The following is a 16,162-nucleotide window of genomic DNA, read 5'->3' as shown; positions in this document are numbered from 1 at the left end:
TCCAGCACTGCTGCTCTTTGGGAAGTCCATTGTCCATGTTGATGATATGACCATCATCAACATGGACAATGGACTTCCCTGACACCACAGCTGGAGCCGATCTGCAACACAAAGGTAATTTTACACTTTTTTAAAAAAAACACCATTAGCACCCATGTAGGTAAACTACAAGGGTGGTAATGGTGATATTAACCGAGGTGGCGGGCTGACCCCGTCAGTAGTAACCACTTTAGGAATCCATTTAATTGATGCTGCATTCCTTTTCCTCTCTCCGGTACCCCATTTGTAAGGCATTAAATTATCCCCACTTCCTCCTATATTTAGTTTAGTTTAGTTTATTACTTATATAGCACTCCTAATCCAAGGGTAACTGGGCTCTTGTGCTTGAATACAGAGTAGTTACATGAAAGAATACAATCAATACACAAATATACAATTACAAGGTTACAGTAGGTTACATACTATAATACAGCTAATAAACATATTTATATTTACAGCGTTATCAAATCATACCACAAATTTCCCATACCCCTTCATTTCAATTTAAATGTTCTTCAGTAAATGATGTCTATATTGTGGTTTTAATCAACTATCAATAAACCAAATTCGAACAGCCTTCCCAAATAAAGAGGATGTATTACCAATCCTTGTTAGCATTAAAATCCATCACCAACATAAGTCGGTGTGGTGCTGCTGTTCCCTCAGACCTAATCAGAATTACAGAAACCGAAATCATGCTTGTAAAATGCAGAAGGCGAAAACCCTGGCGTACAACTATATTTCATCTATTTCCAAGTACCCATCTTTACACTGTCAGTTGTCTTGCTCTCTTACCGGGAAGCTGGAATGGCACAGAAGTAACTCTTGAAACACATACTGGGTAAAGGCAATCTGGGTTGCAACTCAAGTCCTCTGACTGACTATCTTCTACCTATTATTACTAGCAAAGAAGTTATGAGATTGGGACTGGGGACATGTTCCTACTAATAAAAATAAAGATTTGATGGGCAAGAGCACCTACGAGCAACTCCAATGTATCTGGCATCACCTAGTATACAAGAAACATATCTAAGAACTAGCAGCTTGTACATGTCTTGCCACAAATGTAACTTTCCATTGAGATCCAATGGATTGTCCATTATATATGCCTGATTGTAATGTGATTGGAATTGTGTTTGATGTTTTTCTTTTTGTTATGGGAGATTATTTTGTGGAAAGTATATTTTAAGCTATACACTAGGTTTTAATATTATTATGCTGCATTTTACTTTTAAATGTCTTATATGTGTCATAATGCTCCTTTATGCACATTCCCAAAACTGGTTATTTTCACATAGGTATACTTGAATGGCACTGGTTTGACTAGGCAGTCACCTGTAGCTCCTGGTATTGCTTGGTGTCAAGCTAACTGGGCTCTTTGAATCTACAAGCATGAGATAAATAGCTCCCAGCAGCTTCACATGCTGCATTCCATTTGAGGACAAAAGAGAACGAAATGGTCAGTCTTGCACATTTTCATGCAAAATACACTATGTATTGCTTATTTATATAGTCCTATACATAGAATGGTGTTCCAAGGCACCACAAGACAAAAACCTTTGTGGGAGACAGGAAAGAAAATAACAACAATGGTCCTACTAGGCCTTGTGTCATTCGGATCATGCAAGTGGAGTAACAAGGAGTGCAGGGGGGAGGAGAGTGGGGAGGGGTGCAGGTTGGGGGAAGGGAACATTTTGGGGTGGGAGGGAAGTAAGGGGTAGAGCGAACGGCATAAAAGTACAGGGGGGATGAGGGGAATAGGAGGGCCCATTGGGCTAGGCAAGTTCCAAGGGGAGGCCAGGTGGGCATGTGTCAGGGGATGCAGGGAGTGAGGACCACATGCTAAGTGCAAGGACGGGGGCCCGGAAGGGAAAGTGCAGGTTAGGGAGACCAGAGTGCCGGGGAAGACTGGGTGAGGAGCCCCTTGTGCCGTGTAGGACTCAGAAGGGACCAGGCAGCCAGTCCATGGACAGAGGGGGAATTACCATGGGAGGGGGAGAGGAAAGGAAGAAGAGAAAAGGAGGGTCTTGCGAAGCTTCTGGAACTTAAGGAGAACTGGCTCAAGCCTGAGAGGGGCAGGGAAGCCATTCCAAAGGGAGGTTCCTCTCAAAGAAAGAGATGTACCCCCCAATCTCTGCTTAGAAAAGCATCTAATCTGCAGAGAATTGGAGCTAGAAAACCGAAGGGCTCTACCAGGGAGGTATTTAGTGAGAGAGATTTAGATGTAGCACGGTCCCATGCCCTGGAAATCCTTGTAGATGATGCAGCAAGTCTTGATCCTCACAGCCACAGGGAGCCAGTGGAGAGATTTTAGGTTTGGGGAGATGTGATACATGTCCTTGGGGCCAAGGATAAGTCTCACAGTCCCATTCTCGATTAGTTGAATGAGGTAAGGGAGGATAAAGGTAGATTGAGGAACAGGCTATTGCAGTAGTCCAGTTTCTAGAGGACCAGAGCTCTGGAGACATTGAGTTTCTGGGAAAAGATGAGGAAATCGAGAATGCCTCTGAGGGGTGCAGCTGAAAGTGGGCCTTCTTGGCAAGGTCCACAATGTGACGAGAGAAGGCGAGAGAGGAGTCGAAGATGACACCAATGTTTTTAGCCTCACAAGAGGGTGGAGGAGGGGACCCATGGAGGGTGGCCAGAGAGTAGAAGGGAAGGAGGGAGCAGGGGTACCAATAAGAAGTATATCAGTCTTACTGGCATTAAGGCAGAGATCGTTAGCAGCGTACCATACCTGAATGGAAATCAGACAGTCAGGAATGAGAGAGGCAGAAGAGGAAGTGGAAGTGAAGGGATGCTTGAAGGAGAGCTGCGTATCATCCGCATAATACTTCAAGTGAGGAGAGAAGTTGGAGATCAGGTGGCCCAGAGGAGCAAGGTAGATGTTGAAGAGCCACAGGCGAGAGGATAGAGCCCTGAGGGGTGTCACAGGTGGAGAGTGTGGTAGAGGAGAGGAAAGGGCCCAGTTGAACCTGGGCAGGTCAGCCAGATAGAAAGGAGGTCAACCAGTCCATTGCCAGGTTCGTGATGCCAAGGGTATCACAGAGCCGATTTATAAGGGTGGCATGATTGGCCATGTCAAAGGCAGAGGAATGATAGAGAAGGATTAGAACAGATGGAGAGTTGGAATAGAGTCTTCATGGGTGTTCAAGAGAGCAGTTTCTGTGCCTCTGGCTGCTCTGAAGTCATACTGGTGGTCGTGGAGACAACCAACAGATTCAGAGTGCTGGATCCGTTGGGAGATGACCAACTTCTCCAAGAGTTTGCCCAGGAAGCGGGTAATGGGCATAGGGCAGTAACTAGCAGGGCAGCAAGGGTTGAAGAGGAATTTTTAAGGAAGGTGCACAAGTGAGTGTTTGAGGGGGTAGTAGGAAGGAGGCAGTGGCAAAGGATTCACTACAGAAATCAGCCAAGGCTTGAGCAAGGGAGGCAATGTTGTTTTTGATAGTTGTAGGAGCAGGGGAGCACCTGTTTTGAAGAGACATTCATATAGAGGCATTGTTTAGAGACCTCATCTGGTGCTATGGGCGAGAAGGAGGAGAGTAGGAAGGAAGCAGAAAGGGGGGCCAAGGGAAGCCTGTGAGCGGTTGAGGTTGAAGTGAGGGGAGTAGTGGAGAGTGAGCAAAGTATGTCCTGAGTTTTGGTTGTGAAGTGGGAGTTTTGTGCAGTGCAGAGGGCCTGGGATGGCAGAGGAGAAGTGGAGACTGCAATAGGATTGGGGAGTTCCTTACCATGTTGTTGGTATGATGCTTGTGGTGCTGAAAACAGCATTGATGGTGTGGCCTGCAGTGTGGGTGGAAAGAGAATTTAGTTAAGTCAAGTTGAAAGCTTTTAGGATATCTGTGAGAGAGCGGGTCATGGGGTCTGACGGGGAGTCAAACCAGATGTTGAAATCTCCTAGTATGGTGAGTGTTAGGAAAGATTTTGTCAATGAAAGAAGACCACATCACTCCAGCCCTAAAAACACTGGACTGGATCCCAGTCAAACATTGCATCACAGTCAGAACAATGTGCATAACACACAGGACAATCAGCAGACAAGGAGCTGAATTCCTGCAAAAGAAATTAACTATCTACAAGCCAACGAGACTCCTCAGATCAAGCAACGAAATCCATCTGGAAGAAAAACAATCCCTTAAGAAGTAACTTGGGGGCTCCTCCTTCTTCCACTTAGCCGCAAAAACCTGGAACAACATCCTGAAAGAAATAAGAAACACCAAAGACCACCTACAATTCAGAAAGTTACTAAAAACCTGGCTCTTCAACATCACACATTTAAACTGAAAAACCAAACCACCAAACGGGAAACACAATGAAAAGGATGACAAATCTAGGACGACAATGACAACATCTAGAACCGAATAAAGAAACCCCTACTACAACAAGAAAGACAACACTAAGGGCCTCATTACACGGATGGCGGAGAACCATGGCGCTATTAGCGCCATGGTTCATGCCGGTAAAATACCGGCACCGCCTTGGTGGAAAGGGGAATTACTGCCCCATTCCAAGGTTGGCGGGGCAGTAATTCCCCCTTCCACCTTTGCCCTTCCCCATTCCCATTTTTGCCCCATAGGGCATAATGGGAATGGGGAAGGCGCTAATTACGGTACCGCAAATTGCGGTACCGTAATTAGCTCCATGGGTCCCTTTGCGGGTTGTTTTTTAACGCCTGCAAAAAGCAGGCGTTAAATTCCCCATCCCGCAAAGGGACCTCGTAGTAAGGCGGTAAGGATTTACCGGTACCGGTAAAATACCGGTAAACCCTTACCACCATCCGTGTAATGAGGCCCTAAGTCTGACAGGACACAAGCGATACCCATGAGGACAGAATCCAACATCCCTAGCCAACTCCCAGCGAAAAACCTTCACCCACTCGATAAATGCTAGTATAGATCATACCTGTATAAAGTTGGGTGAACATTGGCACTTGCCACACTAACTAAGCTGTGGACACTGGCAGGGCATGGTCCGAAGAGAGTTGTGAATGAAGGCAAACGCCGCCCCTCGACATAATTGCAAGCATTAGTATTGCCACATTCCAAAGGGGGTAGGAGTGAATGAGCGACCAAATAAGATGATGATTGCCAAGAAGCCCCAACACATTAAGGGAGTAAACCCAGCCTACCGTTGCTGCCCTCATAGTAGACTAGATTGGGAATGCTTTCTGGGCTAGATTGCAAGGGACGTTCAAACGCCTGCAAGACCCACATACAAACAGGGGCCACGTAGGCAGCTGGTACCCAACTTCGGCAAGGTTATGCATAGGAACTGATGCCATATGGGAAAGGGGCAGTGAGTGTTATACAGCCCTTGATCTGGACGTAGACATAGAAACGCCCACACTCCCCACTTAATTAGAAATACAGATATGTAGCGCCTCCCTTCAAGGCAGCAATGCCAATTAACCAATCCACTAACAACCTCACGCTCTGCATACTCTCAAATTCTAACCAAGCGCAACCACAAACCTACAACACACCAACCCGCACAAGCTTCACTACACTGCAACAACAAATCAAATCACACATAGACCCACACAACAGCACACGACGGCTTCCGACAGTATAACACCCCAAGCCAAGCCAACTGAATTCCGGGCTGAGGCTGCCAACATCACATCACTGCTCTCTTGCACTTCTCCAGTTTATCCCACTAACTCCCCCCCACCCCTTCCTTTTTTACACAGTTGCCGGAGCACCAGAGGACCACTCCAGTGGTCATAGTGCGCAGTACAAATATCCTTTAACATTAACAATGGTGGCCCCAGAGATGCAGGCTTGGATATGGGCCCTCTTCTTTGAATGGATGGAGAGTCTGTTTTGCCTTTGGAGCAGGCAACAGGCCAGTCTATCAGTGGATTTACTTGAAGTCAGCAACTCTGCACTTGCATTTGAGAGAGACTAGGTTGGAATCATACCAGGTGCAGATCCTCATCCTTCATCCAAGGTGTGTCCGGCTGAGTGGGTCAGACCGGAGGGTAGAATGGTGAGGGAAAGAGTCAGAGGCTGTGGAAGAGTCCAGTGGCTGCATCAGGAGAGTCAAGGTGAATATTGAAGGCTCTGAGGAGGAGAAGCTTGGAGGTAGAGGCCAGGATAGAATTGGTGAGGTCAGACCACTCCGAAAGGAAGTAGGAAACCGGACCAGGGTTCCTGTAGATGGTGGCAAGAGTCAGTGTGAGCACAGAAGAGACACCAAGCCGGCAGAGGGGGCATTCAAAGGAAGAGTAGGACTGAGTGGGTATGGTAGTAGCTTGAACTCATTCAGGGAAGATCAGGGCCACTCTGCCTCCAGCCCGGTTTGGCCTGGACTTAGGGGATTTTGTAGACCTCAGGGATGAGTGTGTCAAAAGCAGTGAAAGGCTGCCAGTGAACTGCATCTCAGTGAGAGTGAGGACGACAAGTTCCAAGTCTCCAAGGAGCAAGGAGGTGACAGATATCAGAGTGAGAGTTGAGGGTAGCTAAGTGAAGCTGGTTGCCACCTTTTGAAGGTCTTCCGAGAAGGGGTATAGGTATGCAGTACACCCGTCAGTGTTGGCAAAGGTGTCAGAGGGGGGTCGCAGAAAGAGGAGTGGCAGGAGAAAGGAGGAAGTCAATGAGGGATGGAAGACACCTACCAAGAAGGAAGATTTTGGGCTGAGAGCCATGGGCCATGACAGTGCCATTCTGGTAGACATTAATGATGCACCAAGAGGATGGGAAGTGTGCCAAGAGTATTTCCCATCTGTGTCCACCATTAATGGGTGAAGAGTCCAAAGGTCTGGAGATGGAGCGACAAAGAGGAGGTGAGTGACAGTCTGCCTGGAAGAAGCGCTGATGTAGGCATCAGTGATGGGCAGACCTGTATTGGAGACCAGGAGATCAAGGTCGAGTTCTTCCAGGAGGTTGCAGATGTCAGAGGAGTGTTTGACGGCTGAGCGAGCAATGAGAGTGCCATTATGGAGAAGGTTGCCAACCTTGAGAGACTTCCGTGGAGGGGTACAATCAAAGGTACGCCTGGCAGAGGTACACAGGATTAGCCGAGGGAGCATAAGAGAGGGAAGACACAGACCCAGTACAGGACGCAACAGGGAGAGATACCAGCCCATGGAGCAAGAGAGTCGGATAGGGGGGTGCAGAACCATGCGAGGTAGCAAGGAGGAGGAGGAGACCCAGCCACATCGCAGGGAGCAAGAGGGCCAGATCAAATACAGGCAGCAAAGAAGTTCCCCTGAACCAGCCCAGGTAGCATTTTATAATACAATAACTAAATGTATTGAAACATATGTGAATTAGGCTTGCGTAGAAAAAGGAAAAAAAGAATAATTCTGGAGAAATTGTTTGAAAAGAGCTGGAAAAAGACATTTAACCAACCAAAGTGCCGGGCACAGGGATGCCTGGATGAAAGGAAGTGCACTAGACAATTAGCACTGTACAATCTCCAAATAAATATATTTGGCATTTATGTACCTTTTACAGCTTCTTGTCGATGACAATCCAATGTTAATCTTCCCTTTTCTGCCCTCAACTCTTATTTGCTACTTTCACAGTCCAGCAGTTTTGTCAGCCGGTAGTGTGCCCAGTTGCTTGTCTGTCTTTTTTTGCCGTCGTCACAATCTCCCTTGGTTTCATAGAGTTCACCATGAAGTCTGTAACAAGAAGAATGTTCTTCTGTGCATATAAGAAATGAAAAAGTATTAGATTTCTCAAAACTAAAAAACAATATAAAGATATGGAAATTGTTCAGATTTCTGTATTTAATAAAGCTACACACACAAGTATAGTCTCTCTTTTTGGTGGTCTGTTTTTCTTGCTTCCTTACTGCTTTTCTATTTTTCTGCCTAATTGGTTATTTATTCACATTGTATCATGCTTTGGTGAAACAGCTTTGTAAGCACAACACATGCAGCGCTGTAGGTTTAGGCACGTCTTCTCAGGAATACCAGGGGAAGAGGGGAGAGATGAGGCAGGGGGATGACTAAGATTTCACTTCATATTGAATGAGAAAATAAAGCATTTATTTTAATTTGGGCGTCAAACAACTTTCTTTTTTACTCAAGGGTTGCTTACTTCTGATATTCTTGCCGGACCAGGACTGGGATCAGATTAAAGCATTTGGTGGTCCTGGCTCCCCTCTTTTTCCACTGAAGAGCCAGTTCCAGGTAATGTTCGATGGCCACCTTCTGAGGCGAAGCCATTCTGCCCCAGTACACTGAAATAGTAGCGCAAGCATTAATGAACCATCCAGACAGACACCAGCCCACACACAGGGGCATGGGGCAGACTGTAGGGGTGCACCCATGAGTGAGTCTTGGGCAGGTGCCAGTCTAACTGAACTTAATAGTGAACATGTAGGCACACAAAGCCAGTAGGTGTTAGGTTATTTGCCCAATTAGTAGCCGGCGAGGGCGCAATCAGAATGAAAGAGCCATTCTGATTGGCCCTCGCCGAGTCGTTACCAGGCCGGGAATCCCTCTCTCAGGATTCCACAGCCTTTGTCCCCGACGGGGGTGTGGCAGCCCCCCAGCCAACGAGGAGGCTCGTAGCGGGGCCATCCCCGCTCTGAGCCTCCCTGGCTAAGAGGCTGCCTTCACCCCACGGCCCCCCAATTTACCTTCTTGTTCCTGTGACCCCAGCGGGGGATGAGGGAAGCCTCCAGCCGTGAGGAGACTCGTAGCGGGACCATCCCCGCTCCGCGCCTCCACACGGCTTGAGGCTTCCCTCGTCCCTCGCCAGGGACGCAGACATGTTTTTTTTTTTCTTCCCCCATCCCACTCCCGCCCTCTCAACCCCACTTACCTTCTTTTTGATCCTTTTTCGGGAGCGGACGCTTGAGTTCCCAGCGCGTCCGATCCCGATGGCTGCCATGGAAAGGGAAAAAACAGATTCAGTTTTCCCTTTCCATGGCGGCGGCCATTTTCTTTCTCATCTTTTTTTTTTTCCCGAAAAGCTGCAGCGTTTCGGGACAAAAAAAACCTTTTGGTGCCCCGGTCACGCACATAATGCGGGCCGGGGTACTAATAAATAAGACACTGGAAGATTTAAGACGTTGGGGTGTGTCTTAAAGATTATGGAAAAAAAGGCGCCCTCTACATAAAAGCTATCCTGTAGGTCCACCAACAACTCATCCCGGCCTGCAAATAAGTATTCCTATTTCTGCAGCAGTGCTAGCAGTTCAAAGAAGCAACCGAAAAGTGAAAGTGTTGACAAGAGTAGGATATACCCCAAAGCATAACCATTTTACTCAAATGTATGTTGCTTCATAACTACTTGTACTGTTCAAAACAAACGTTGATGGGTGTACATTGAATGCCTTATCAGTCTTTACACAAAAAGCCACTTACTACTAAATGCAAATGGATACTTGGCCCAGTGATGGATACAAGCCAGCAGCCCAGGTGCGTATCGATTACCTGCTGTATACGTTTTCTTGTTTTCCCTTTTATGAAATGTAAATGGCCTGCTATGCCAACAGGGAGTTGCAAATGTGACCCTTTGAGATGTAATTCCATTCTCGTTTGCATTCAAATGTTAAGAGCAAAGTAGGCACAGTTCATCACTAGTCCATTTGCTTGGCTGGTAAAAGAGTGAGTGAGAATACAAAGTTTTTAGTTTTGGCTTCTCTGTTGGCATGTGAAAAGCATTTTGCCAGGGTCTGCCATAAGGGTACTACCCAGCCATAAGACAGCAACAGGTGGAAATTAATGTGAGTACCTGAGCATGTACAACATTTGGCTTTGTCAATGCTTTTAACAGGACTTTAGCTAAAAGGTAAAAGAACAGATGCAAGGGCACACACACACAAGCCCACACTGCTTATAAATCAAATGGCTGAAGGCACACTTAGTTAAAGCATTTTTATTACCCTGTGAGCTCATTTAAAGTGGCAATTAAGACCACTGCTTAGAAAAAAAAACATTGGCTGGTAGTATGCATAACACACTTTAATAGTACTGCTTAACTGACCTATTTCAAAGAGATCTCGGGTGGGAGGAGTGGGAGGAGTGTGTTTCGGAAGGAGGGGGCCGGTAGTAGGTGGGAACGGCCATGGGAGGTCAACCAGCATGTAATTAAATAAAAAAACAACACCCACAAGCTGTGGGTCTCTCCACACATGTCACCACCCTACTTATTACCTGTATTCCACTGCAATAATTTCAGTTCAGCCAAAAATAACCAATAATAAAAAGGACTGTCTTCAAAAAAGTGCTGCACACTTAGAACTGTCAAAACAGAACGCGAAGGGACTGGGATGGGGCACATTTAAAAAAAAATATGAGGCCGTGTAGGATTCACGCAGAGTCAAAGTAAGCAGTAAAATGAGTTTTATTGAGTAAATGACAACGAGAATCAGTCACTGCCTCTTAGCTAACGCTAGCTCCAACTGAATTGGAACTTCTGTCAGTCTGGAACATTGATCAGGAGTAAACAACTAAACACAAGTCATCATAAAGTAATGACATAGTACATTCCCCACTGCAGCCTAGGCAAACAGAAACATGAACACTTCTAAACCTAACACATCCCCCCCTTTATATTGACAGTAAATTCAGTGTATCACAACAAAAATCCTTGAAACGGATGGCATTTTCCTTGCTCTTCCCTTAGGAGTTTCTAAGACTGTGGTTTGACCATCCTCATCACCTTCATCCAAAATAGTTTCATTTTCATTCCCATTTACACCTTCACCCATCGCATCATCATCCTTGCTGCCTTCACCTTTGACCACCACATCTCCATCACTGCCAGTGGATGAACTTTTGATCAACCTTGCCTTGGACCAACACTCACCACCTTCCGATATCACACCACTGTCATGGACAGCCGCAATCCTTTTGGGCCCTAAATATTTACTCTCCACACATTTGGATCCAACACAAGGATTCTTTATCAAAACCAAGGCCCCCACCTCATATTCCACCTTCTTAAACCTAGAGTCATCTCCAACCCTCTGTTTGTACTCATTTTGTGCCTCCAATACCACCCTCATAACTTCCTGATGATCCACTTCCACACAACCTGCCATCTTCAACCATCCCAGGCAGAGATGGGATAGAATGAGGAGTCAAACAGTAACCCCGCACCATTCCCTTGAGAACATTGCTCCACTCCAACCCTGAACTGAAAGCTAGCTGAATCCCCCCTTTAATGAACCTGTTGGCTCTCTCGACCAATCCATAGGTCCTGGGAAGATACAGTGCAGTACGGAGATGTTTAATTCCAAACCTCCCTAAAAATGCTTTCATCCTGTCAGAGCAAAACTATACTTCACTGTCAGTGATTATTTCTGTAGGAAATCCTTCCCTGAAAAATATGTCCTCAAAAAATGAAATAATTTCCGTGGTGGTGGCCTCCCTAAGTGCTCTCCACACCAACCATTTGGTATGATAATCCACCATGACCACGAAAAATGTATATCCATCACCTAGTCCTTGTAGAGGCCCCACCAAATCAACAGCTACCTTTTCCCATGGTTCACTGGGTACTTGCACTGGAGAAAGAGGTATTTATCGCACAATCTTCCCTTTATCACTTTTTTCGCATTCCCTACAAGACCAAACTTTTTTCTCAACTTCGTTATCCATGCCAGGCCACCAAAATGACTGTCTTAACAGTCTCTTGGTGCCACCCATGCCCAAATGAGCTTGGTGAGCTAGAATGACCAATCGGGCCCTAATGTCAGAAGGAGGTATAACCTTTGCTCCCCTCCTAAATCTACAGCCATCCTCGGATAGACTTAATTCCAATTTCACCTCATAGTATCTATCGTAATGCCTTTCCAGATTTTCTCTGGTAAGATCAATCATGTTCTCTTTCTCCACCAGAAGTCTAGACAGGCAGTCAGCAACCACATTCTCCCTACCAGGTATATAACTCATTCTAAAGTTGTAGCCCAGTAACCCCACCATCTACCTAGCAATTTTGGGTGAACCCTTAGCCCAGTCAGAGATACTCATGAGTTGGACTAAAGGTTTATGGTCTGTTTTTAATTGACATTCTTGGCCCCATAGAAAAAATGTAAAATTAAGTATTGCCCAAAACACTGCTAACACTGCTAGCGCTTCTCTCTCTATTACAGAATCAGTTTTTTCTGCCCCCCCTAATGGTCTTAAAGCAAACGCTATAATGTGCTCCATTTTTCCCGAATCAAAATGAGACAATGTGGCACCCAAACCTAAAAGACTTGCACTCACTGATAATGTGGTCCTTCTCCCTGATACAAAACCACCCAGCGATGGAGCCCTTGCAATGCCCTCCTTTATGGTCTCAAAAGCTATTTGACAATCCTCAGACCATTTGAAATTGACACCTTTCTTAAGCAGATTTCTTAATGGAGTCAAAATGAAAGCAAACTTGTTCAGAAATTTGAGGTTAAATTCTGCTAATCACATAAAGGATCTTAATTGATCTATGTCAACCGGTGATGTGGCCTTACACATGCTCTCCACCAATGTGCTCTTAGGTTATACACCATGACTGGAAATGTTATGTCCCAGATACTCCACTTCTCTGACACCATTCTTGCATTTACTCCTTTGCACTATGAGCCCTGCCTCTCTCAATCTTACCAACACGCATCTCAGCACCTGGTCATGTTAATTCTCATTATCAGCATATACCAAAATGTCATCCTGAAATACTGCCACACTCACTATGCCTTTCAGAACTTCTTCAATCACTTTTTGAAAGACCGAAGAGGCCGAAGCCAAACCAAAAGGCATGCAAAGAAACTTAAATATCCCTTCTGGTGTAATTAACTTTGTTAAGTGTTGACATCCCTTTGACAGAAGTACTTCGTGGTACGCAACAGACAAGTCAATCCCTGAAAACCATTTGGGCTCTCCTAGTGTGACCAATGACTCTGCTATGATGGGGAGTGGGTGTCTTTCTACGAGAATGTACTTGTTCAACCCTCTGAGATCCACACAAAGTCTCAGTTTCCCATTACTCTTGGTCACAAGAACAATAGGAGAAAGCCATTCTGTACCACCTCTGCAATCAATCACCCCCTTCTGAGCCAGGTCCCTCAATTCTTCACGAACCTGCAGGTTTCACTTTATGTATTACTGGCTGGGCATTCATTTTAAGCTTGATGTTGTGTTCGAAATCCTTTAGCTTTCCCAGTTTATCCGTGAAGACTTCAGCAAATTCCCTTGTCCATCTGTCATCCATTTCTGCTATGGTAACTGGATCTAAAGCACTTGCTTGTATCCGCAATCCCAGTTTTCTCTGCTTCTACCAGCCAAGTAGTGAGGCACCCTTTCAAGCTACAAGAATGTCCGCCGTGCACCCCCTGCCTTTGTATGATACTTGACCTTGGAATTGTCCCACCAATTCAATGGTGGATTCACCATATCTACACTACTGTACTTTGGCTGGCTTCAGAACATTCAGCTCCTTTCCTAACTTGCTCTTCAAGGTATCAATGGATATAATGGTCCATGGTTATGCTGTGTCGACTTTCATCTTTAAAGAGGACCCATCAACTGTAAACTCATCAACTGGTCTACTCTGTTCTCCTGACACACCTGAAATTTGAAAGACATGTCTCTGTGTTGCTTCCTGAATGCGTGCCGCACTCTGCATACTTGTACTTGATCGGCTCATCACCTCACCACTCTATTCCCGCTGCTCCAACACATTAATATAGAATTCCCTACACACATTTGCAAAGGGACCTTTGTGTTTGCATTTAAAGCAATCTGCAAACCTAGCTGAACAAGTGGGGAAATTGGGCCCATTCTTGGGACCACCACAGTTGGTACACCTTTGGTTCCACCCCTCTTTTCTGTTTGTCGAAGCAGACGACTTCTTCCTTGGTCAACTGCACACACGGCTTGTAACATCTGTTTGTCGACTTTCATCTCTTTTATATACTGTGTGGTCTGTTCAATGCTACAAGCAAGTTCAATCGCCTGTTCCAGGGTAACATCTTTAGCCAATAACTTTTCTTGCACCCTCATACTGTTGGTACACTTCACTTACTGGTCTCTTATCAAGGAATCAGTTAAAGTCTCAAAGTCACACGTGTGGCTCAATGTTCTGAGGGATGCAATATATGACTCAACTGACTCTGATGTTTCTTGAACCCGTTGAAAGAACTTGTGGCATTTGAATGTGACGTTTTTCTTTGGCTCAAAATATTCCTCTATCTGCTTGATAGCCACTGAGTAATCATCTGTTTCTCCTGCAATCTCCCCCTGACTTCTTGGAAGGCCATCAAATGTACCCTTCTGGTCCAAAATTATGCAGCAATAGGGCTTTCTTCCTTACTGCACTGAACCTGTCTCTAATAATGGCCACAACATAATTCTCAAATATGCCTTTCCATCTGTCCCATCTGATGTGAGGACAGCCTAATTCGGCAAGAAAAGATGCAGGTGGCGGGATGGCTGCAGCCTTCACCTCTGTCTCGCTAGTTGACAGGGTATATGTCTCTAGTGTGTAGTCTTTACAAATAGGAGAGTTGTAGCAGAAATCAGGAATACAATGCTCAACAGCTACTAAAAAGAAGAGTTTATTTCATCTATTGACTGTCACAGATAACAGAATCCATCAAAGGTGTGTGTCCTGCAGCCTTTAAGTGAAGCACTGCCTTTATGAGGTAATTTGCGGCCTCCTTCAGCTGTACACAAAGCTTTTCCACTTGTAAACAATGGTTGCCAGGCTGCCGACGTCACAATGCTCGGCCGTGAGGCTCTGGAGCTGAGTGAATGTAGGCCCCTTTTTCCCCTAGAGGCATGGCATTCAGCTGCTCTCAATGAAATTACGCAAGTGGGCCACGTGCAGTCATGGGCATGCAAGCGCGAGCCCCTCCTCCCAAATGGCTTTTGCGCACCCCGCCCGCTGTCCCCGAGGGGTTGGAGTGCCTGCTGCTCAGGGCCTCTTTCTCTCCGCTCTTCCTTCCTTCTCCCGTTCGCTCACATAGGCAGTGGCACAGGGAACGGGATCAGGAACCTCCAGAGCGCAGCATGTTTGGACCAAAAATCCTCGTCGCCAGTGAAGGATTCACGCGGAGTCAGAGTAATCAGTAAAATGAGCTTTATTGAGTAAATGGCAACGAGCAGCAAGCACTGCCTCTTAGCTAATGCTAGCTCCAACTGAACTGGAACTTCTGTCACTTCTGGAACATTGATCAGGAGTAAACAACTAAATAAATAGGAACACAATGACATCATAAAGTAATGACATAGTACATTCTACACTACAGCCTAGGCAAGCAGAAACATGAACAAGTCTAAATCTAACAGGCCGTTAAGAACAAAAATTATCCAGAAATAATAGCGGAAGATGAGTGGGAGATGCAGCTGCGAAGCACATAGTAACATGACGTGGCCACACCGTCCTAGCCTGCAAAAGTGGCTTATATAACAGTGGACAAGTGGCTAATTGCTCACTAGCAACCAGATATGGTTTTGAAGCTTTCATGCTTCACACACGCCTGAAGACGGCAACGGTCTTTGCTGCAAGGACTTGCAGCATCAAAGGCAGCTCAATATGCCTCATAAATCAACATGGTCCCAATCGTTAACACCGAGTTGGGGGGTGCAACCTCAAGCCATCATCATACTACTCTGTGCACTCGCCTCACATCCCAAGTTCCTCTCTCACCCTCCCTCCGTTCCTCGGCTAGTCAATCCCTCGGGCCTCAGGCAGTGAGAGCCTCCTTCATTCTCTGCCTGTCTGAGATTCAGCTGGTGTGAATGTCGGCTTCTTTTCCCGCGTATCCCCTCCATATTCGTGGCATGCTCCAGTCCGAAGAGAGATCCCCTGGGTAGGTGGCAAAACACTCACGCTGACAGGAATTAGAGTGCCCTAAAACACACACGCGCACCTACCTTTTCTGTGGTATTCATCCTGTTTTTCATGCACACCAGGAGCACAGCCACCATATCTGCTTCCGCCGCCATTGCTGCTGCATTGCCAGGTCCGAGATAAAAAAGCTGAATGCCCCACAAAAACAAGCCCAAAACAAGCCGACTCCCATCGGAATAACCAGAAAGAAAGAGCGCACACTTAAAATGCTGTGGTTAGGTCTCAAAAGTAAGAAATTTAACGGAATAGCATAACTATACATCACAGAGTGTTACAAAAACATTATTTTACTATAATCTGCTGCTTACCCAGCACATTTCACCCAC

The sequence above is a fragment of the Ambystoma mexicanum genome, chromosome 3p (genome assembly GCF_040938575.1).
Source record: "Ambystoma mexicanum isolate Mex_15411 chromosome 3p, UKY_AmexF1_1, whole genome shotgun sequence".
Classification (NCBI taxonomy): Eukaryota; Metazoa; Chordata; class Amphibia; order Caudata; family Ambystomatidae; genus Ambystoma; species Ambystoma mexicanum.
This window is presented reverse-complemented; position numbering follows the sequence as displayed.